The 23,886-nt window shown below is 37.6% G+C and overlaps 1 non-coding gene and 1 pseudogene across 1 annotated transcript; one reads left to right on the forward strand and one right to left on the reverse strand.

The window, feature by feature from the left end:
- Positions 1-1,575: 1,575 nt before the first annotated feature.
- LOC106623852 (medium-chain acyl-CoA ligase ACSF2, mitochondrial) lies at positions 1,576-4,511 on the forward strand. The gene is made up of 3 exons (XR_011396037.1): positions 1,576-1,606; positions 1,721-2,060; positions 3,840-4,511. It is a non-coding gene; the product is annotated as a medium-chain acyl-CoA ligase ACSF2, mitochondrial (transcript).
- A 4,385-nt stretch (positions 4,512-8,896) lies between these two features.
- LOC138857057 (uncharacterized) lies at positions 8,897-11,006 on the reverse strand (annotated as a pseudogene).
- Between the last annotated feature and the right edge of the window lie 12,880 nt (positions 11,007-23,886).

Genomic DNA, 23,886 nt, shown 5'->3' on the forward strand with positions numbered 1-23,886 from the left:
TGCAAATATGTGAACAAATCAATTTATTTTGCCGCCGGTCCTGCAGCGAGATCCAACCTCCTTTTAACGTATTGGTATGCACATACACATGCGGTTCTCGTTAAGCACACAAAATTATGGGCTGTTTGCATTATTTGGTGCATTTGATTTCGAATTTTCCACTTTTTTTGGGCTTCTCTAATCGGAAGCTTACTCGCATCTTTTTTGTGGTGTATTTGTGTGTGCTTTGTTTGCATTGACGCTCTTACGTGTATGTTTAACGTAATCATTCCGTACTGGTAATAAAATAGTTAATGAGGGATGAAATGAAACGCAAAGCTCCGTGGGGAAGTTGACAAATTATGGGCAATGACTTTATATGTGTCTATTGACAGTAACTAAGTAGAAAATAAATGCCGCGCGGTTGTGCAAATGCAGGAAGACGTTATTTATTAATTCAGCCATCTTACACTCCCCTCTCTCGAATGCCTTATTTCTCATGGAAATGAAAATATGGGAGTTGCTCTACATGGAATTATACTCAGTGGGATGTATGAAAGATATGTTTGACTAATATTTCTGTTGTGCAAGAGTTGCCTGTGTATAGCAGAATGTAATTCCAAGGTTTTCATCCAAACATAGAATCTTCTTAAAATTTATATTATCGCGCTTATAACTATATTCGTACATTTTACTAAAAAATGGTGTAACTTGATTATTATTGCAGTGTTCCATTATACCGAATATGCGTGGGAATGCTAAGCTTTGTGCGTCTTTTTCAGTATACATATGTATGTCTTTCATTTGAAGAGTAAACAGCAATATTTTTTTTCATTCAAATATGTCGAACTTTGTGCCTGAAAAGATGTTTTTGAATTTCGATCAATTTATAAGTCAAATCAAAATTTTTCAAGACTCTTTTAATCAATGAAAAAATCATAACCGACGTTTCACCTTTTTCTTGTGAAAGTTCAATTATTTTAACATTAACTCCACATAATGGAAGAAAATAACGAATGACGACAGGAAACATCTTGATTGCATTGCGATTGGAAGCGTCGTTCGACAAACAAATTAATCGGGCTTTCTGTAAATCAGACTTGAGGCATTCCAATGCGTATGGTGCAAAACATTGGTTATTATCGCTTCACTTATTGTTCTTGAACAGGAAAATTTTTTCATTTGGAAACAGGTTTGAAATATTTTGGTTGCGCAGTCGTTTGATGTACAAAAAGTTTGAAAAAATGCTGGTTTTTAAATGATTTTTTGAATAACAAACCTGAAACTGTGATTCTCATCAATTGTGTGGTACGCCCACACACCTCCATCGGCGATAGATTCAAATCTGGTTTCTCTCTGATGAAAATATCTGATATGATTGAAGTTTGAAGAGAAGCATTTGCTGCCACTTTGTGCTTCTTTGTTTTCAAACCATTTTCAATATCGGCTCTCAAAAAAGAATATTTTTTCTACAAATTATCGTTGAAAACATACTTTCGTTTCGACATTACACAAAGTAATATTTTGTCGAAAATATTTATGCTTCAAATTCACAAAAAGCCAAAGTCCTTTCAGATGAGACGCCACACTTATGACATGCGAACAAGCTGTGCCGTAGTTGAGCTCGGTTCCCTCCGAATCAGAAATCTGGCATACGGCTTTTGGTCAACGGCGCCAACGGATTTATTTGCGTTAAAAATCTTCAACATATTTTCCCTCTTTCATGTATGTTTTTCTCTAGGCTGTGATGATGTTGTCGGTATTGTCGGCTAGAATACGACATTACTAATGCCGGTACTGGTTGGTTGTTGGATATGCAGGACGGGTATAACACGTAAATACGGTAGAAATGAAAAATTCGTTTGATTTCTAGATGATATTAGACTGTTGTTTTCTTTGACGAAACCAAAGCAAATTTTTTTTGATGGTGAGGTGTTTCGTAAAGTACAAAATGCTACCAAAGTGTTGAATGCGCCCATTTAAATTCTGTGTATTCATTTGGAAGGAGTGCCAGAAATTAAATATAAAAGGAAACCGAAAGCTTTTTGCAGTTCTAAACGTAAATTATTGTCTGAAACTGGGTAAGAACAGGAAAAAACGTTAGATTCGGTTGCACCGAAGCTGTAATACCCTTCACAATTAAATGCTTCCATTCAAGAACTTGCTTTTGATCCGTCAGTTTGTATGTCGGCTACATACAATTTATTTGGATAATGTACCGTTGCCTAAGAATATAATCCATGCTAAATTTTCTGAAGATATCTTGTCAAATAAAAAAGTTTTCTACATAAGAACTTGATTTAGATCATTTAGTTTGTATGACAACTATATGCTAAAATGCTCCGATATCGGCGATTCCAACAATAGATCAAAAACTTAGGGACCAGTTCGCGTATATATAGACGAACAGACGGACGGATATGGCCAAGTCGACTCACCTCGTCGCAATAATCATGCATATATACATTTTGTAGGGTCTTCAACGTTTCCTTCTGGATGTTACAAACTTAGTGGCTAACATAAAAGGGCATAGTTCAGGGTATTAAAAGGATCAGGGTACTAAATGTATCTGCTCTGGGGAAAGTTCACTTATGTGCAAGAAATTTTTTTGGTTGCCATTACTGGAAAACATAAGTTCTTAGATTATTATTTTTTCACCTATTAGGTTCCGTTTAGCATTTGCTTGCGATATTTGTAAGTTCTCATAAGATAAAGCAATTCAGCTTCAATGAGTAATAAAGGGCTTAGTTCGGGTGCCGGGATAAAAGCCAAGGAAATACTTTCAGGGGCATAATGTTTGTTAAATCAATGAAAATTAATATATGATATTTGGTTAATTAGTGGACCAAGTTCACATATCTTCAGCATTTTCTGAGGTATCTTACTTATTTACCGACATATGCGATGTAAAGTCAGCCGGTAGTTGGAAAACCTTTCTATTTGGTACGTGGGGGCTAAAGGAATTATTGACCCGGTACAACCGATTTTTGACATACCGATATATTGTTGTTAGAAAATGATTCTCTTTGAATTTTTGTAACATATAGTATCTCCCAGATTGACCGATACTTTCGATAAAATGTTCGCTGTAGGAACTGTCCACATATTAGGAATCTGGGGCTTGAAAAGTTTTTGTCCGATTTGGACAATTTTTAGTAATAAGGTGGCACACCTTAAAAGCACTATTCGTGCAGAGTTTTATTCCGATATATTTTTTGTGCTTGATTTGCATACTGGAAATTGTAAGAATCGGATGGAATTTAAAATGCTGTTGTATGGGAAGTAGGCGTGGTTGTAGTTACACTGAAACATGGGAATGTCAAGATAATATTACGTACCAAGTTTGGTCGATTAGGTCCTGAGTTCTGCCGTTTAACTGAAATAATGGCGGTGCCATCGACCAATTTTGACACCTGGCTCCTATAAAGTTCTTTTGTATCATCCTAGGTGCAAAATTTAATTTTATCTCTGTCGTATGCATTTATTGATTTATTGCGTGGTCCGACTACGCCCACCTACGAACTCGTCCTTTCTTTTTCACAAAGGAACACGTGTATTAGGTCTGTTCGACCTTAAGAAACTTCAAACCCTGGCTTATTTAAAAGTATGTATATGGATGAAGTCTCTGTATAGTATTAATTATCTACACTTAAAACTACGAAAGTCAGGAGTCTTAAGAGGAGTAAAACTGAGAGTCTTGGAACTGTAAATATAGGAGATCTTAGGTACGAGACGCGCTTGAGTAGTACTAGAGTATTAACGTAGTAACCTTTTACCAAAAAATTACTTATTAGGTTTTCAGAACAAAAATCAAAATCTAAATCGATTTCGTTCTACAAAGCAAATACTTTCTTTTTCAGCCATACCGATGGCTCGTCGGTTTTATTTTCGTTTTCATCATTCGATTGGGGTACCGGTGTTTTATTGATAGTGGCAAATGTGCTGTGTGACGGTACGCGTATCATTACTATAAAATCATATACACCGCAATACCTTCTGGAAATTATTACGAAGTACAAAGTAACGAATTTAACTGGCTCGCCCAACCAATTTGGAGATCTTTCACAATTGCCGGGTTACACTGCGGAAGAAATGTCCAGCATGCGTATAATTATAATCAGAGGATGTAATGCTCTACCTTCTGTCCAGACTAATGTAAGAGCAAAATTAACTAACGGCATTTTGGTGAACTCATATGGAACCTCAGGATTGGTGTCACCTCATTGAATTATACCGATTATAAAGTCGACACTGTTAGCCGTTTATGGGGTGGTGTGCAGCTGAAGATAAAGGATTGAGTGTCAGGTGATGTTCAGAAATTAATGGGTCCGAATGAAAAGGGGGGCACTCCTATAAGTTGGTTGGGTTACCTTGTAATCCAGAGACAACTGCTGATATTATGGATTCTGATGGCTGGATCAACACCGGTGATATCGTGTGTATGGAAGATGAAGGTTTTCGATATTTGGTTGATCGCAGTAAGGATATTTTAAAATATATGGATATTAAAATAACGTTTTTATAAAAAAATAAATAACGATAAATATAATTTAATATTTGCTAATTTGTAACTTGATTTTGATTGGTCAGTTTGTACGATAGCTAAATGCCATAGTGAACCAATCTGCACAATTTATTAAAAGATTCTACAATAATTTGTGCCAAATTTTATAAAGATGTTACGAAAAATCCGTAAGTTTTCCATGCAAGAACTTGATTCCGATCATTCAGATTGTATGGCACCTATATATAAGGTTGTCAAATATCTCCCTTCCGCTTTTTTGCTCTTCATTCAATGCTTTATAAAAAGTGTTACAGTGATCGGATTTAGCTAAAATATGCGCCGTTTTGTTCGATGATCTGTTTCCATCTAGACGGCAACTTCATAATACCTTCCTCGTAGAAGCCCCCTCCTTATTTGCGAAGAATTCGGACAGCCACTTTTCACAAGCCTCTTTTGAGTTCAACTTCACACCACCAAGGGCATTCGCCATGGACAGGAACAGGTGGTAATCACTTGGCGCTACGTCCGGGCTATATGGTGGATGCGATAAAACCTCCCATCCGAGCTCCCGTAGCTTCTGACGAGTCATCAACGAAGTGTGTGGTCTGGCGTTGTCCTGGTGGAACACTACACCCTTCCTGTTGGCCAATTCTGGACGCTTCGGTTCGATCGCCTGCTTCAAGCGGTCCAGTTGTTCGCAGTAGATGGTAGAATTAAGCGTCAGGCCATATGGGAGCAGCTCATAGTGGATGATTCCCTTCCAATCCCACCAAACACACAGCAAAACCTTCCTGGCCGTCAATTCCGGCTTGGTCACTGTTTGGGACGATTCACCGGCCTTCGACCACGACCGTTTTCGCTTGATATTGTCGTATGTGATCCGTTTTTCGTCGCCAGTCACCATCCGCTTCAAGAATGGGACGAGTTCGTTCCGTTTCAGCAGCATATCGCAGGCGTTGATTCGGTCCAGAAGGTTTTTTTGCGTCAAATTATGAGGCACCCGAACATCAAACTTTTTTTTGTATCCAGCCTTCTGCAGATGGTTCAAAATGGTTTGGTGACTAACTCCCATCTCCTGGGCGATGTCACGAGATGCCATATGCCGGTCTAACTCGATGTATTCCATGATTTGATCGGTATTTGTCGTCACAGGTCTTCCGCCGGCTGGCTTATCCATGGTGTCGTTTTCACCGGCTCTGAATCGTCGAAACCATTCCTCCGCGGTTCGAAGTGATAGAGTACCATCCCCCAAAACACCCTTAATCTCACGGAACGTTTCTCTAGCGGATTTGCCTTTAACGAAGGAAAACTTTAAAATAGCGCGAATTTCGGCGTTAGTGAACTCCATGTTTACACGTCTATAACTGTTGAACGCAATATCCAAACTAATCATGCATAGCGTTGTTTTGTAGGTTATGTCAAGACCTTTCAAATTGTGTATAGTGGTGCCAGATACGAGCTCTGTAGCGCTTTGTACATAGCCGCGAAATTCAAAAGACAAAAAAGCGGATATTTTACAACCTTATACTATAGTGATTCGATCTGAATAATTTCTTCGGAGTTTGCATTATTGCCCCAGATAATGATCAATGCCAGATTTCGTGAGAAGATTTTCCATCAAGCACTTGAATCTGATCGTTCAGTTTTTATGGAAACTATATGCTATAGTGGTCAGATATCATGTCCTTCTGGATGTTACAAGTTTTGTGGCAAAGAATATATATACCCTGTTCATTGTACAAAAATATAAGAGATATTAGTCAGCAGCAGTAATGTCGAAGAGGTCGCACATAATTGTATCTTAACTTGGCATTTTTGACGCACTCGTAATAGAGACGACTCTATATCGGTACTTCTTTTAATCACGTCTATACTTTTGTAAACTTTTTATGTAGATTTGTTTCAAGGTTAAAATAATATCCTTTTTATGTCGGGACAGAAGACATAACAAAAACAGCAAGACACAACAAGCCAAAGACAGGCACTGAGACATATTGATTAAAAGAAGTGATAGAATAGTTCATGGATCCATAGGCTCATTATTTACTCAAAAAGTTGGTTAAAAATCACATCGGTTTATTTCCTTAATAACGGGTGTTTTTTTAGACGTATGGCTTTCAATGAGACAATACTTTTTTCGAAGTTGCTCTTGTTGAAAGCTGTTACTTGATTTATAATTAGTGTGGTTTGCCATTCCATAACGAACAGAATTACTCTGATACCACGTTTGCAAATCGTGGAAATTTGTTACCAAAATAATGGTTCGGTTCGCGCGACACACAGCGAGCTGCGTCCTATATTCGCTTGATATACGAGGTGTACTCAAATGAAAAGGTGAATTTCGATTTTTCGCGGGTGTACATTCGTTTATCGATATTTGATTTTTGTTATAATCGGACACATATTTGTTTATCATGTGCTTGCATTAGGAATCAATTTCGATTGGTAGTTTCACATCAACAAGCGAAGAAAACATCGAAATAATATTTAAAATCGTCGAATCACTATTTGGAAAGTTGCAGAGGATGTCGGCATATCAATCGGCTCATGCCTTTAAATTTTATTGAATGCTTTGAGCATGAAACGAGTTTGTTCTAAAATTACAAAATTTTGATGAATAACAACTTTTATTTTATTGTAAGGAATCTCTTCTATTCCTATTTTATGACAATTACTGTCGAGTTTCTAAGCACTTTACAAATTGAACAAATTCCCCAGGGGACTTCACTCAGTTGCATTTGTCTATTTGATTTTGATAAGTGAAGTTGAATTCGCCCGAAGGAATTTCACCTCCTAAATAAGGTAGTGTCTGGGAGCATGTAAGCATTTTGAAAAGTTTTAATTAAAAATAGCCGCAAAAAAAAACTAAATTCATTTTCTATTAAAACACTTATTTCTAAAATACTATTTAAAGTAATTGATATAACGAGGGAGTGTTCGGGCTGTGGTAAGCCTTGAAAATCCTGCCAAGAAAGATCGTTCAAAACGACACATTAAGTAGAACATTATCACTACGTTACTAAAGGTTTTCTTTTGTTACGATATTTACATAACAAAAGCACAACGATTTCCTAAAAAATAAAAATAAGTTAAGAGGTAGGGCGTTACTCTAGGACCTCCTCTGCTTCTAATCTGCCAAAAAAATATTTCAAATTGTCCTGATTTAGTGATCTCGTTTTCAAGTATGGAAAACCAGAATGTGACAAAAATTCACCACAACCGTCTTAAGCTGTTTATATTTAGTACCCATCCCTTTAGAAAACAAAAATTATTGGTTGTGTTGTTTTCTAACTCAACTACGACCCGAATAGTTTTTAAAATTTTTTCGGCCTCAAACTCTAATTGTTTAGGGATACCAACAAACACTTTTTTTTAGTGGGTACAATAGCCTCAACGTAATATATTAATAAACCCCCACTATTCGAGTTTAAGGTTCCCGAGCTATAAAGTCACAACATACCAGAAGCACCGTATTACTCAATACCTGAGATGAAAATTTAAGGTATTTGGATAAATAGATCATCGTTTAATTTATGCGCACACCGATAACTCGACTTAGCTTCGATTTCATAAAAATGTACAATATTACACCAACTTACGCGACAATTTTCAAAGAAAAGCGTAGTTTTCAAATTTTGTAAACAGTTACGACTACTATTTATTAAATGAGGGCTATTGTACAAATATATATTTCTTTGCCATTAACATTAAAACAAGTAAAAACGTTAACTTCGGTTGCACCGAAGCTATAATACCCTTCACAAATACAAAGGCCCCTTACATAAACTTGATTCCGAACGTTCAATTTACATAGCAGCTATATGATATAGTGATCTGATCTGACCAATTTCTGCGGAGAATAATTTGTTGCCTTAAATAATAATCCGTGAAAAATTTTGTGAAGATACCTCGTCAAATGAAAAAGTTTTCCATGCAAGCACTTGATTCCGATTGTTCAGTTTGTATGGCAGCTATATGTTATAGTCACACGATCTTTACAATTTCTTTGGAGATTGGATTAATGCCTTAAATAATGATACGTGCCAAATTTCGTGAAGATACCTCATCAAATGAAAGAGTTTCCCATGCAAGAACTTGATTCCGATTGTTCAGTTTGTATGGCAGCTATACGCTATAGTCACACGATCTTTACAATTTCTTTGAAGATTAAATTGTTGGCTTAACAATAATCCGTGCCAAATTTCGTGAAGATACCTCGTCAAATGAAAGGGTTTCACATACAAGCACTAGATCCCGATTGTTCAGTTTGTATGGCAGCTATATGCTATAGTCATCCGATCTTTACAATTTCTTTGGAGATTGGATTAATGCCTTAAATAATGATACGTGTCAAATTTCGTGAAGATACCTCAACAAAATGAAAGAGTTTTCCATGCAAGCACTTGATTCCGATTGTTCAGTTTGTATGGCAGCTATATGCTATAGTCACCCGATCTAAATAATTTCTTCGGAGATTAAATTGTTGCCTTAAATAATAATCCGTGCCAAATTTTGTGAAAATACCTCGACAAATGAAAGAGTTTTCCATACAAACACTTGATTCCGATTGTTCAGTTTGTATGGCAGCTATATGCTATAGTAGTCCGATATCGGTCGTTCCGACAAATGAGCAGCTTCTTTGTGAGAAAAGGACAGGTGCAAAATTTCAGATCGATAGCTTAAAAACTGAGGAACTAGTTTGTATATATACAGACAGACGGACAGACAGACAGACGGACATGACTAAATCAACTTAGCTCATTATGCTGGGGTCTAAACCTATACCTTGCACTATTCTGATCATTGCAGTTGGGGCTAATCTCGAAGTGTGATTTTCTTCGCCACAATCTTCAACACCTATTATCCTATCGTAATTTCATGTAATGAAAAGTCACTGTAATATCATTTGCAGTATGATAGGAAAATACTGCAAATGACATTACAGTGACTTTTCATTACATGAAACCGGCACAAATTTTTATTCGAAAAATATTTCCCAACTACTAATCTCTAACGATTTATGCTGCTTTGGGTGCAACATAAAACGGGACCAGTACGTAACCAAGTTTCCCAAAGTACTTTCGGAGAGAAATTCTAATTGGTGCTTTATGTGACGATAAGCAACTGTCGACCGAATAAATGCACCCAAAGCTATAGTTTGAAAATAATTGTCATATCGCTGACCGTAGCTACGGCGATTACTATTTATAAAACTATTTCTAATACAAACACCTAACTGAGGAGGAACTTTACTACAAACTAATGAAAGAGGATTTGACTGTTCCCTAAATAAGCTACTCGTTAACTGGGCCTTTAAACTCCTATTATCCTGTTCTTTTTCATCCAACTTTAATTTCAAACCCCTATTCTCTTCCCCCACTTTCTTCTTCCTCTCATTTCCTGCTGTCAGACCCCTATATATGTGGTATCTTGGTTTATTTAATACACGTCTGGGCCATCCTTGTCTGGGCGACGTGATAGCCAAAATCCAACTGACATGCTTAGCTTAGGATTTAATATCTTATATGCGTATTTAGGTAACGGTGATCAGCATCAGGTCATGATGCTCTCAATATGTAATGCATTATTATGATAGCTTAATTAATGTATGTAAGAGAGATAGCAGTAGTGTAACTCTTAGGATAACAATGTAAAGTAGAATGTAGGATAAATTAACCCTTAGTTGTACCAATATAAATGAACTTAATATTAACCTGTGAACGCATGAATTAAATAAATTTAAAGATACATTTAATGTGGGTGTCGCCACATATATATATATATATTCTCCTCAAAAACTGGAAGAGGTTCTAAAATTTCTATATTATCTTCTCGTTCAATAATAGGAAGAGGCTGTCTCGATGCACTGTTTGCAGTTGAGGTGGATTCTTTAATTTGGGGACCAAAATCTTCATACCCCAATAAAATTGGTTCTTCTAATGCAGAATTTGGGGCGTTAAATGTAGGCTCAACTATTAAGTCCATGTTAGGTTGAGCCAACATTTACGCCTATTTAAAAAAAAAAAATATATATAATAACATAAAATAACTACATATATAATATATACTTGTATAATATATTGCAAAAATACCCAAAACATATAAAATTATCTAATGAAATAAATCCGATCTTTTGTTAAATTAAACGCGTTAACGTTATATTTAAATTTCAAAATATCGGAATCTATCGATAATTTCATTAAAATTTTACACTGTTTGTTAAAAAACACCGGCTTGTTTAATATTTTAGGTATTTTTTTGCACTACTAACAGTTTATTTAAATTACTTCAATTATGTTCGCAAATTACTTTAAGAGTACTTACGATTATATTTGCTGCGTTCTGCTTTTCTTTTTAATAATTTAATCCCTGATAAAAATTTTCTGAATCGTACTATTTCTCTTCTTGAAAAAAGTATGCTCGTCTCTTTTTCCCAGTTGCGAAACTTTAAAACTTTATCTCTGGTCAAAACTTACTCCATCCAGTCAACTGTAAAAGTCGGGTAGGTGAGTTGCTCTCTCATTTCTAATGACATGAGAGTTGGGCATACCTTAATCTCTGATTAGAGCTCCGTCCTTTCACTTTATATAAAATGTTGCATTTGGAGTGATGATAATCTACAAGCCATTGTTGAGACGTCGTTACATCCTCAAAGAGTCACTGTTTGGTATACTCTATTTGCGGAGGAAATCATTTGTTCATATTTCTTTAAAAATGAATTCGATAATGTTACAGTCAATAAGGGACGCTATAGAGCCATAATTAATGACTTTTTCGTGCCTGGATTGCGGGATGTTGATGTGTGATCATACAACCAACGAGACAATACATTTTTTAATGACACTGTGAGCACATTACCTCTCGTCGTGGGTCTGTGGCGTGGCCAATATTTTTGGCCACGGCCATTTTAATATTAATTTATATGCGTTTTATTTCTTCTTAAAAGCCACATATCTAAAAAAACCTCCTTTGTATTCGGTTGGACAAGTCGGTAACTTCGGATGAAAGTTCGCCGCACTTTAAAACATATATTTGAATTCTTTGCTCGCTTTGGCACTGCTCTGGTGGAACAAAACTATAGAATTATTCACCAGAAAATCACTCAAAATGGATTAAACTTTTAAATTCATCAGTGATTTTTCATCATATGGTATATGTATGGCCTTCATAAGTCTGATCGGAACCAACGATTTTGGGAATAATTTATTAATAATACATGTTATTTTACAAAAGTAGTAATATGGCATTATTATACAATGATTTAACTTGAAGTCACGAAAATTTCAAATTTCAATTTAATTTCCAAAGTTATAGCTGTCTGTGTTGACCCAGTTCTAAAAAAAGGTCCTTACGGTGACCATCATATGTCCTTGGAGATTCATATAAAATCAATCGGATGAAAAAAAATTAGTTTTATAAATAGATAATCATGTTCGAAGCTTTTTTTGTTTTTTCAAAAATTAACAAAAATAGCGGCCTCAGGAAATGTTTTTTTCTAGATTTGGGGAAAAAATCAACAGTTAATTGGTCTAAAAAAATCTAAATTTTTGAAAATCCTTCGATCAGGCACGAGTTTATTATGTATTCTAAAAGCTGTATAAATTTCATTAAAATTCTATTGAGCGGTTTTCGAAATACTGTTGTCAACAGTTCGAACAATATAGTTTTGAGAAAAACGCATTTAAAGTTTCTTGCAGCTGCCGCTAGCTACCTTTGAAGTGCCCGAGCGCTCTTTGTTATTTGTCGAATAACTCTAAAAGTAATTATCGGCTCAACTTAAAATTTTCAGAGAATATTTTCAAGATATTACACTTAACGACTATGCAAAAAAAAAGAAAATTGATTTTTTGAAAATTCTGACTACCCTGAACCCCTTAAATAATATACTGCTTAAAGAATGGGTAAGCTTAAATTGGTAATTCGGATTGTCTGTAGCAACTGGATGTAAAGAATACAACAAAACACATTCATAACATACCACACCAACTACAGTAAGGGATTTCGCACAACAATGTTACCATATCTTAAAATATAATGTGAAAAACCACAATGAAATGGAGTAGATATTACTTTATCTGCACATCTCCACGCTTGGAACATTGCCAGTCATTTGTGGCGGCGAGTGACAGATTGCAACCACTTGATGCTACCGCCACTTGGCACACGGCGTCTGCCTCGTATGTAATCATTACTTTGGCAATGTGCGGTTTGCGCTACCTGATACTTGCACCAACTTACACACGTGATTGTGCGGTATCATCCAGGCATTTGCACAAGCGCACACACATAGTTACAATAAGTTCTTCTCCGGTATGCCGCTTGTGTGAGTGAATATTTTACAATTTTAGTGTCGTGATAAATGCAGTCATCGTCGAATTGTTAAAAAATATCACTCTCACAATGCATTTAAAGTAATTAAGTGCCGTTGCTATTGCCAGCGCTCCAAAAAAGAACGAAGCCTGGAATCCAGGTGTGATGTTACTTGGTACTTCGCCCGTTGTCAAATTACTGTGTCTGCTGCTGTGCTTTCTGTACTGTCATCCCTTCGGGCGTTGCGTTGCCGTGTGGATAATTGTACAAAATCGCGTTGTTGCGTTGGCAACCCTGACACAATAATCTTGTGATGCACCAGTTGTTGTTGTCACTAGTGTTGCCACTTTACAAAAACACAACTATGCAGTCAATTCAACTGTTGTTTCGCCTTCAATTGCCGCCTTACAGGTGTGGAAGCGTGTTACGAAAGCGGTGGGGTGATTGGCGGGTCAGGCGCTGGAGGAGCCTCGAATTACTGGCAGTTTTTACGCTTCGGTGCGTGAAATTAATTAAAAGATTTCTGATTTTCATACTTTTTCGTTTGTGTGTGCGTCTGAAAGCAAAAATATGGCAGTAATTAATTCGATTGCTAGAATAGCTTATCAGGACTGAAGTTGAGTAGTTACTTACATATGTATGATTATGTAATTGCAAATCTTTATAAACGTAAATAATTGTTTGAATGAATTGAGGTATCAGTGAATCATTTGCAGTTGCAAGTAATGCTGAATGTTGGATAGAGTTTTAATAAATAAAAATAATTTTGAATTAACATTGACTTATTACTAGCAAACTGAGCGCTAAGAACACTTGGTCTGGTGTACAAAAAGGCCTTGAGCTCATAATAAATCAACTTTAGCATTTTACTTCTATTACAGTGAGCTTGCGGGGAGGGTTAATGAATGAGTCCACTGTCGAGAACTATCCATCAGCTTCGGGTTTAGGCGTCCTGCTCACTGCAGCGTCTTCCCTCCTCCGGTGTTGACTTTGCAGCGATATTAGCATTGAGCTCGCTGACTCTACGCTCAATACTTGTGAATAGACGTTTAGACTCCTTATTTAATGCATATATGATTAGACCGATTAGAAGGGGACCAGCCTGCGCTGGTCAACTACAAGAAGTTGTGCAGTCGCAAGGTTCTTCTGGCCTAGGGTAAATCGTAAAAGGTCTAATAAACTTTTCGCTCTCAGCAAAGACCCCCTTGCAACGGTTGTAGGAGTTCTCACTGCACATTGATACCCAACCACAGGAGTTTTTCAATTGCCTTCACAATAAAGAGTACAAAATAGCCTAAGTGTGACACCGCTAAGATTGTAAGGGATCAGCCATCTAACATAACAATGTGTGAGATTCAATTTGTATCAGATTTGATCAGGAAATTCACTATACACGTGTTGATAATAAGCACAACCTGGCTTGCCTTCTTGTGAAAACCGTTTGGACATTGACCAGTTAAAACAATTACAACTAGAGTGAGTCAGGTACAACTGAGGACAAGCCTTCCCATCGCAAAACGTAAGAAGAAGGTTTAACAATTCCTGCCGATTCTGCTGTGGTTAGTCACCTATACTAGTAAAAAGTTATCATGATGCTCAAGACAAGTATAGCCGCTCTACTAATCAAATGAATGTTCATTTCTATGAAGAAGTCTCGCTATACGGCAGTACCTCTTCTGCTACCTTAATGCTAACCATTTCTGCTTTAACAGCCTTGCAGAGGTTGGGAAGCTTGAAACTGGAGTTGATGCACAGCTCCCGACAACGAACTATTTCAATAGCCCTTCCCGCAAAGCTTATTCCTATCTACATATTACTCACTGAGACGTGGTGGTGAATATAGTGAAGCTTTTATGGCTGACTGTGCTGGGGTATCGGGTATTACGAATAGTAGTGCAAGGTACATTATTCGGAGTATGTTGTCTTTGATTTTAGCACACCCTTCACATTTATGGGAATTATGTTAGAAATTTGTAATATGGACGGAAAATAAAGGGTGTTATTTTAGACATGTGGTTTTTAAGAATAAATAAAGTGCATATAATTTAATAGGCAAGTGAGTGCCGTGACCAGCTTGAATAAATTCCAGCCGGGAAGCTCAATTTTCGGTAACTTTTTGCCGCAATCGGGACCATATTTCAGTAATGACGCACGGAATATTCTCTTCCAAAGCGTTAGTCGTTTCTGGCTTATCTGCGTAGACAAGCTACTTCACATACCCCACAAAAAATAGTTCAGCAGTGTTAAATCGCACGATCTCGGAGGCCACGTGACAGGCAAACGACGCTATATAATGCGCTCACCAAAAGTTTCCTTCAATAAACTAAATGTGCCGTTGGCCGTATGACGCTTGATGAACGTTCGGCTTTAATTCATACACGAGTTGGATCGGCAAACCAAGATCCTTCCGAAAAAGCCTTCAATAAAGTGGATGGGCACAATTCCGCGATGGTAGCAATAGCGTATCCGGTGCGAACTGTACGGCGTCTCTGAGGATGCGCATTATTCACTAGAGTAAACATTGGACAAAACCGTGGAGTTTTAAGTGAATAACGAAATACATAATATTATAAATAATTAGTTTCATTAAATTCGCGTTGTCATTGTGATTGTTTGATCTTATTGCCATATCTCTGGAAAATACGTCAACACACCTATATATACCGTGGGAATTGTACCAAGTAAATATTAACAGTTCCATAATATAATTAATATGAACTTAATATCAGAAAAATATTTGTACACGCTTGGTGCGAAAATAGTGAGTAAGAAAGTGCTCAGTCATTTAGGTTAAGTCAAAAGAGTGAGTATCATCAGAGAACAGATAACAACGGTCATTAGTTGTAGAAACAACATTTAAGATAAAAAGATTATGGGAAATGTACAATAATATAAAAATAGTGGAAATCTTTGTTTGCCTCCTAGTTTTAAGCGAATAGAACGCTAATATGTAGTATTAGGGTGGGTTGCAGGTAGGTAGCGTACGCTTAACTCAGGCGGACCCTGAACCCATTGCAGGGCTAGTGTAGGATGTTAGATCCTCTAAGATATCAAGAAATTCTTTCATTAGCTTTCACGAAATCATAGGAGACTTCAGTGATTTCAAAGCCACTTGGTATCTCCCTTCCGCTGTTTTGCTCTTCATTCAATGCTTTATAAAAAGTGTTACAGTGATCGGATTTAGTTAAAATATGCGCCGTTTTGTTCGATGATCTGTTTCCATCTAGACGGCAACTTCATAATACCTTCTCGTAGAAGCCCCACTCCTTATTTGCGAAAAATTCGGACAGCCACTTTTCACAAGCCTCTTTTGGTAGATGGTAGAATTAAGCGTCTGGCCATATATATAGTGGATGATTCCCTTCCAATCCCACCAAACGCACAGCAAAACCTTCCTGGCCGTCAATCCCGGCTTGGCCACTGTTTGGGACGATTCACCGGCTTTCGACCACGACCGTTTTCGCTTGATATTGTCGTAAGTGATCCATTTTTCGTCGCCAGTCACCATCCGCTTCAAGAATGGGACGAGTTCGTTCCGTTTCAGCAGCATATCGCAGGCGTTGATTCGGTCCAGAAGGTTTTTTTGCGTCAAATTATGCGGCACCCAAACATCAAACTTTTTTTTGTATCCAGCTTTCTGCAGATGGTTCAAAATGGTTTGGTGACTAACTCCCATCTCCTGGGCGATGTCACGAGATGCCATATGCCGGTCTAACTCGATGTATTCCATGATTTGATCGGTATTTGTCGTCACAGGTCTTCCGCCGGCTGGCTTATCCATTGTGTCGTTTTCACCGGCTCTGAATCGGCGAAACCATTCCTCCGCGGTTCGAAGTGATAGAGTACCATCCCCCAAAACACCATTAATCTCACGGAACGTTTCTCTAGCGGATTTGCCTTTAACGAAGGAAAACGTTAAAATAGCGCGAATTTCAGCGTTAGTGAACTCCATGTTTACACGTCTATAACTGTTGAACGCAATATCCAAACTAATCATGCATAGCGTTGTTTTGTAGGTTATGTCAAGACTTTTCAAATTATGTATAGTGTTGCCAGATACGAGCTCTGTAGCGCTTTGTACATAACCGCGAAATTCAAAAGACAAAAAAGCGGAAGGGAGATATTTGACAACCTTATATAAATATACTTCTTGATTTGAGCACACTTTTTGCCAGAACAACAATGCTTTCTTTGATTGTTGTGATCTCCGCTTGGAAGACACTGCAGTTAAAATACACCATCTCCTACTCGATTATCTAGTTTAGATCCATCTAAATAGATGCTTATTTCTGCATTCTTGTCCACCTCGTCTCTTTCCCACTCTTCTCTGGAAGAGAAGGCAATTATGGGGAGCGAATTTAGTGCCTGCTTTTGGTTTCAATGAAAGCTTCCTGTCTAAGATTAGTCCTAAGTAGCTTGCCTTATCTCCAATTGTTAGTCTGCTACTATTTAATACTGGAGTATTGTGTTTCCTAGTGAACAATAACAGCTCCGTCTTACTAGCATTTAAGTTTAGTCCGCACGATATGGCACAACGATTTATATCATCTAAAATTGTTTGCTCGAGGTTGGCAAGCGTGTACGAGAGTTTACCTCTAACCGAAACTGCCAAATCGTCAGCGTAGGTTACAACATGTACCCCTTCTTTTCCAGATCCAACCATAACTTATTCATTGTCAGGATTCAGAGAAGTGGGGATAACACGCCTCCTTAAGGTGTACCCTTTGGAGAGATCTGTACATCGTTGACGCTCCCAGCGTTGAAATTATTGACCTGCTCGTGAACATCTGTTCTTAATTTTCTAAGAGGTTCAGACATGTCCAGATCCTTAAGCGCACTCAGTATGGCCCCAGGCTGGATATTATTGAAGGCTCCTTCAATATCTAAGAAGGCAAATAGAGTTTATTCTTTAATTTCCAGAGATTTTCAATCACCACTGTGCTTAGCGCTGTGTCTGTGGATTTTCCTTTAGAATACGCGTGCTGCAAACCAGCCAACTTTTCTGGTTTTAGTTTGTTTCTTATATGTAATTCTATTACCCTTTCCATCGTTTTTAGAAGAAATGAGGAGAGGCTAATTGGTCTGAAATCCTTTGGACATGTATGCGAGCTTTTGACTGCCCTAGGTATGTATATTACCTTGACTTCCCTACAAAGCGAAGGGATATAGTTTTATTGCAGCGTCCCCTTAAGAATGGTAACTATAAAATTTATTGCCCAGCCTACGTTGCTTTCTGACACTATCTATAGGAGTGGTGTCTAACTTTGCTTCACTGTCTTGTGTATACTCCACTGTATGGCTTTCAGAGCTATCTGGGAAGTAGGCCTTAAGACTCTTCACTGGATACCGTCCAGCTGTGATCTGGCTTCTGAAGATATCCAATGCTATGCACCGATTGTGCCATTATTTTCCTAAGTCGAGACGCTTCCGCTGTGCTCTCGATATCATTTCAAAAATATTTCCAAGAATTTATTTTTGCTCTCCTAACTTCCTTTTTGTATGACCTAAGGAGGTTGTAGTTATTATCCCAGACTCCCTCGCCTTGGGATTGCTTAGCTAAATTGAACTGCTTTCTGCATTCTTTGTGTAACTTTTTAGGTTCAGGAGACCACCGTGAATCAATTAACGAGGATGTCGAAATCCTCCTTACTTTTGGGCTAAAACGGCAGAATCATAATGAAACGTTTTTTCAACTCTAGCATGTGCACCTGCCAGTTCGTTTTCCTATGATTCCTGAGTTTAATGCCCCTATCGGCCCTTTCCTCTATTATGCATTTAATATATCGGTGATCCGAAAAGGAATGTTCTTCAAGGACTCTGGGATACCCTGTTAAGTAGTTCTTCCGACATAAGTACGATATCCAGTACTTCTTGTCGGTTTCTTGTAATAAATGGAAGTCGCTTAAAAGCTCTCTCTCAGTATACAAGTTTGAGAGTCTGGCAGAAGGCTCAGACCCGGAAGAACACTCACCTTGCTCTAGACTTCCCTCATCGCTCGAGGACTCCATAGGATATTTTTCTACTTCGCATATCTCGTTCTCCGATGCTAGATAGTATGCAGCATCGGCGTCCGACTTGTCGGGTGTTATCCTGACTTTCGTGAATCCATAGTTTATCTCCCCACCACTTTTCGCCAGCGGTTCGATGGATTCTTTCATTAGTAACAGCAGAATCTGCATCGTGGACCTTTTGGTCTCCACGCCAGATTCTGCTACGTTGTCCTCAAATGCTTTGACGTACGTGCACTCCTCCGTGGGCAGACTCGGGTTGCAGGCTCTTATGAGCTGCATAATCTGGTCCGGCTGTGATGGAGTAGCCGGCATCCATACCCTTGCCCTTGGTCTGGATGGTATGTCCATTTTATCCACTGCTACCAATTTTGCACCGGGTTATACCTACCCTACCGTGGCTATAGCAGCTTTGTATATACGACCTATCTCTCGTCGTCGCATGCAATAATTTTGATTTGGCTCTGGTACCGGCCGGCATCTGTGCATAACGGTGGCGGACTCGGATTGCTTAGTAACACTTCCAGCGCCACATTAGTAAGCGCAGCCTGCACCCATTTCCATTGGGCTCTGGGGATACTTCCTTCGGGATCTCCCTCATTCAGTATGCCAGCGACTATTCGCTTCCGGGCCACTTATGCAAATTATTTTGCGGGCGTTACGCCCTCTGTCTTCGGTTTCTTCGCTGACAGCGTAGCCTCTTCAGCTGACCTCTGTCGCTTGGCTGCCTTTACTGGCGGTTCCAGCTTCAAATTTGGTATGACTTATCATCGGGACCAAGTTTCGCTCCTGTCCTCTTGCTAGTTGTTGCCGAGCTTGCTCCGAATGCTGTTCTTTTTTGTAGAAACTAGCTCCTACCGGCTTTCTTAATGGAGATCCGGGCTGCCTTGTATTTCTGGTTTTGTTAGTTGTGTTTAAGTAAAGGCTCATAATAGGGCCCACGAATGTGTGAGGAAAGTATGTCCGCTTGCGCATAGCCCCCGCTACGCAAGTAAGGGTATCTTATTACAGAGGGTGCCATATATCCGTAAGCTCCGTTCGAGACTGGGCCCCCAGTCATGTTAATCCTCGGTACGAGTCGCATGAGTACCCCCGACCATGGTAAAGCTCCTTATCTGATATGGAACAAATTTAATATCGCGAAGTGATTATATTGTTTTATTTTGAAGGGTTTAAAAGCAAAGGAAATTATAACCAATTCTTAGAAGTGTATAAGGAGTCCTTACCTTCAAAATGCACCGTTGAATTTTGGGGTGGTGAATTTAAACGTGGTCGTACTTCTTTTAAAGACAATCCACACGAAGGACCACCAAAAACCGCAACCACAACACAAATGATTGAGAAAGTTCATAATATTGTTAGCGAAGATCGACGTTTGACTAAGCGTGAAATTGAAAATACCCTAGGCATCTTAGACGAACGATTACTTCATATTTTACTATTACTTATGAAAAAGCTGTTTGGACATTTAGTGCCGCATACATTAACAATAACTGGATCGAAAACAAATTTCTCAGCATAATTTTAAGCGTTTTAAGCAGAATAAAACCGAGTTTTTGCGTCGTTTTATAACTATGGATGAGACTTGAATCTACCACCATGATTCTAAATTGAAACAAGAACGTTTTAAGCAACTACTACTTTTTCAGAAACCTGAAAAAATTCTTCCTGAAAAGCGTTTTCCATCGAACGAAGGAGCTTTTACAGCCATAGGCGGGTATTTTGCAAAGTTTCCGGTAAGTCATTATAGGGATGGCATAAAATTATTGGAGAATGTTCTTATTTCGAGCGCAGAAACCAACCTATATATATGAATGATCAGGATGACGAGACGAGTTTAAATACATAACTAGTTAAGCACTAAATTTATAAGCAAAAATGTAATTTGGTTCAAGTAATCACAGTAGTGAAAGACAACTGTAAACTAAAAAATTTTGTAAAGTGAGTTTGGCCCCGCTTCGTTAATTATAAATGTACATATCTCCCAAACGTTAAGATAAATCAACCAAACTTGCTGCTAAGAAATTTTAATATCCTGAACAGAGTATATTAAGTATGCAACGAGACGAAGGAAACGTCGGATACCCTATAAAATATGTCTAAATGATCAGCGTACCGAGCTGAGTTGATTTACCCATGTCTGTCTGTCTGTTCGTCTGTATACTCCTTCAGTTTTTAAGATATCGATCTGAAATTACGCAAACGAAGCAGATCATTTGTGGGAGCCGCTGATATCGGACCACTATATCATATAGTTGTCATACAAACTGAACGATCGGAATCAAGTTTCTGTATGGAAAACTTTTTTATTTCACGAGTTATCTTCACGACTTCATTTCGGCAGAAGTTATTGTCTAAAGTAATGGTGCAATCTCCGAAGAAATAGTTCAGATCGGATAAATATTAAATGTAGCTGTCATACAAACCAAACAATCTGAAGCAAGGAATATTTTCTATTTGTGAAGGGTATTATAGCTTCGTTGCAACCGAAGTTAACGTTTGTTCTTATTTTAGCATTTATTTTATAAACTGTCAAAATGGGTAAAATCAGATAAAACTCACTCCCCATATAACGGTTATGTTGAAAACTACCTAAAGTGCGATAACTTACAGAATAAACATCAAATAATTTCACAACGAAGATGGTAAGGAAGGGTTTTAGGACTTACTAAAAGAATTTCAAAGAAATTGTGCGAGGTCATATAAACATTCTAATATTACCCTGGAAAATTGAGCGAAATCGGATGAGAACCACGCCTACTTTTCATATAACAACCTTGTAAATTATCTTTGATCCTTTTACTTTACAGTATACAAAACAAACATTAATGAACCTATCGGAATAAAACTTTGCACAAATAATGTCCTCAAGGTATTTCATCTTACTCTTAAAAAATGTGGAAATCGGACTATAACTTTTCAGGGACCCAGACACCAAATAACTGCTCCCCAGTGCACATATCGGTCAATCTATGAGCTCTAGTATTGAAATTTAAGGAAAATATGGTCATGATGACCCTTACCTTTGTGCCAAAAATTGGTCAAACAGTCAATACTTCCCTTAGCCCACATATACCTGAAGTAAGTATAACAGCCGGTTAACTTTAATGCGCATCTAGCAGTCAACATGTAAGAAATCTCAATTTTGAAATCAAATTCAGAAAGGACAATAATACCTTCAATTTGATTAAAAGTTTTGCTAAGTCCTGAAAGTATATCCTCGGAATTGATCCTTGGGAGAGTATAAAATGTTCGATTACACCCGAACCTAAGCCTTCCTTACTTTTAATAATTTAATTCAAATTTCTCAGTATAAAAATTCTCAACCCTGGTTACATTTGCCAAACACTTAAATGTTTTGTTTACTAAATTAACAAACATAAATTATGGTGAGATAAGTTAAAAAGTCCACAGTCAGGTAAGTTAGTATAAGATTAAGGTGCTAAAGATAAAAAATTCAAAAATATGGCTTATTACGTTGGTTAGAAAGGGTTTTCACTAATTAAAAACATTGGCATACTTTAATTACTCGTATGGATTACTCATTATGTTGTTATTAGAGTTGAGGCAAAGTAACTACAGATATTCTTCAAATCAAGGTTGATATTGCGGCAGTTTTTCTTTGGCAATGATAATAACCATCATATCTTGGTCGGATAGAATTGCGCAGTTATATAACAATCGATATCTCATTTGCTTTTGTTTTGGAGTACCTCGACCTTTCGGTCCAATTTTATCACACTTTACACATCACAGTAGTAAAGACGACATTACACTGGTAAACAAAATTAAACTTTTTTGTTTTATGAAATTTCTAGGCTGTTTCTTTTGGCCTCGCTGATTTCATATCTACACTCAGTTTCTTTCTAGCAGCTCCAGTTTTAGTGATACAGGTACTGCTTAAAATTTCGTTACTCGGCTTACTTGAATTAACTTTTAGGGCAAAAAATTACCAAATTTCATAAATAAACACTCTTGTTTCATGTGCTTATGGGATAGCCGAGCCAAGACAGAACATTGGACTAAAAAAGTTTGGCCTTGGAGAAGGAATTTAGTACCGGGTAGTATGAATGTGATGAATACCCTCTAGTAGCCAGAGACCGCATTATACAGGTTGGTTGAAAAGTTTCTGCGCTCGAAATGAAAAAATCCTGTTTTGAACGAATTAAATTTTTGTATTCAATATAATCTTCATTAACTTCAATACACTTATTCCAGTGATCCTCCAATAATTTTATAACATTCCTGTAATGACTTTCCGTAATCTCTGCAAAATACCTGTCTACGGCTGTAATAGCTTCTTCATTCGACGACAAACGCTTTCCACGAAGAATTGTTTCAGGTTCTGAAAAGGTAGTAGTTGCTGGGAGCCAAATCTGGTGAATACGGTGGATACTTTCGCCATTCGTACTTTAATTCGTTGAATTTTGTCGTTGTTAAATCACCTTTGTGAGCAAGTGCATTGCCTTGATGAAAAATTATTTTTTGTGCTGCATGAACTTACGAACTTTTTTATCAAGCTGATTCAAAAAGCTGAAATATTTATTCAGAGTTGATTGCTTTACCTTTATGCAGGTAATCAATGATCAAAATTCCTTTTGCATCCCAAAAACTCATTAATAAATGTCTTTGCTGATAGTTGTTACTTCACATGCTTTGGAGCTTAAAACGTTCTTGTTTCAATTTAGGATCATGGTGGTAGATTCAAGTCTCATCCATAGTTATAAAACGACGCAAAAAATCGGTTATATTCTGCTTAAAACGCTTAAAATTATGCTGAGAAATTTGTTTTCGATCCAGTTATTTTTAATGTATGCGGCACTAAATGTCCAAACAGCTTTCTCATAAGTAATAGTAAAATATGAAGTAATCGTTCGTCTAAGATGCCTAGGGTATTTTCAATTTCACGCCTAGTCAAACGTCGATCTTCGCTAACAATATTATGAACTTGCTCAATCATTTGTAGTGTGGTTGCGGTTTTTGGTGGTCCTTCGTGTGGATTGTCTTTAAAAGAAGTACGACCACGTTTAAATTCACCAGCCCAAAACGGTGCGTTTTGAAGGTTTTCCATATTAAAGAAATTCA

This window comes from Bactrocera oleae, chromosome 4, assembly GCF_042242935.1.
Source record: "Bactrocera oleae isolate idBacOlea1 chromosome 4, idBacOlea1, whole genome shotgun sequence".
In the NCBI taxonomy this organism is placed as follows: Eukaryota; Metazoa; Arthropoda; class Insecta; order Diptera; family Tephritidae; genus Bactrocera; species Bactrocera oleae.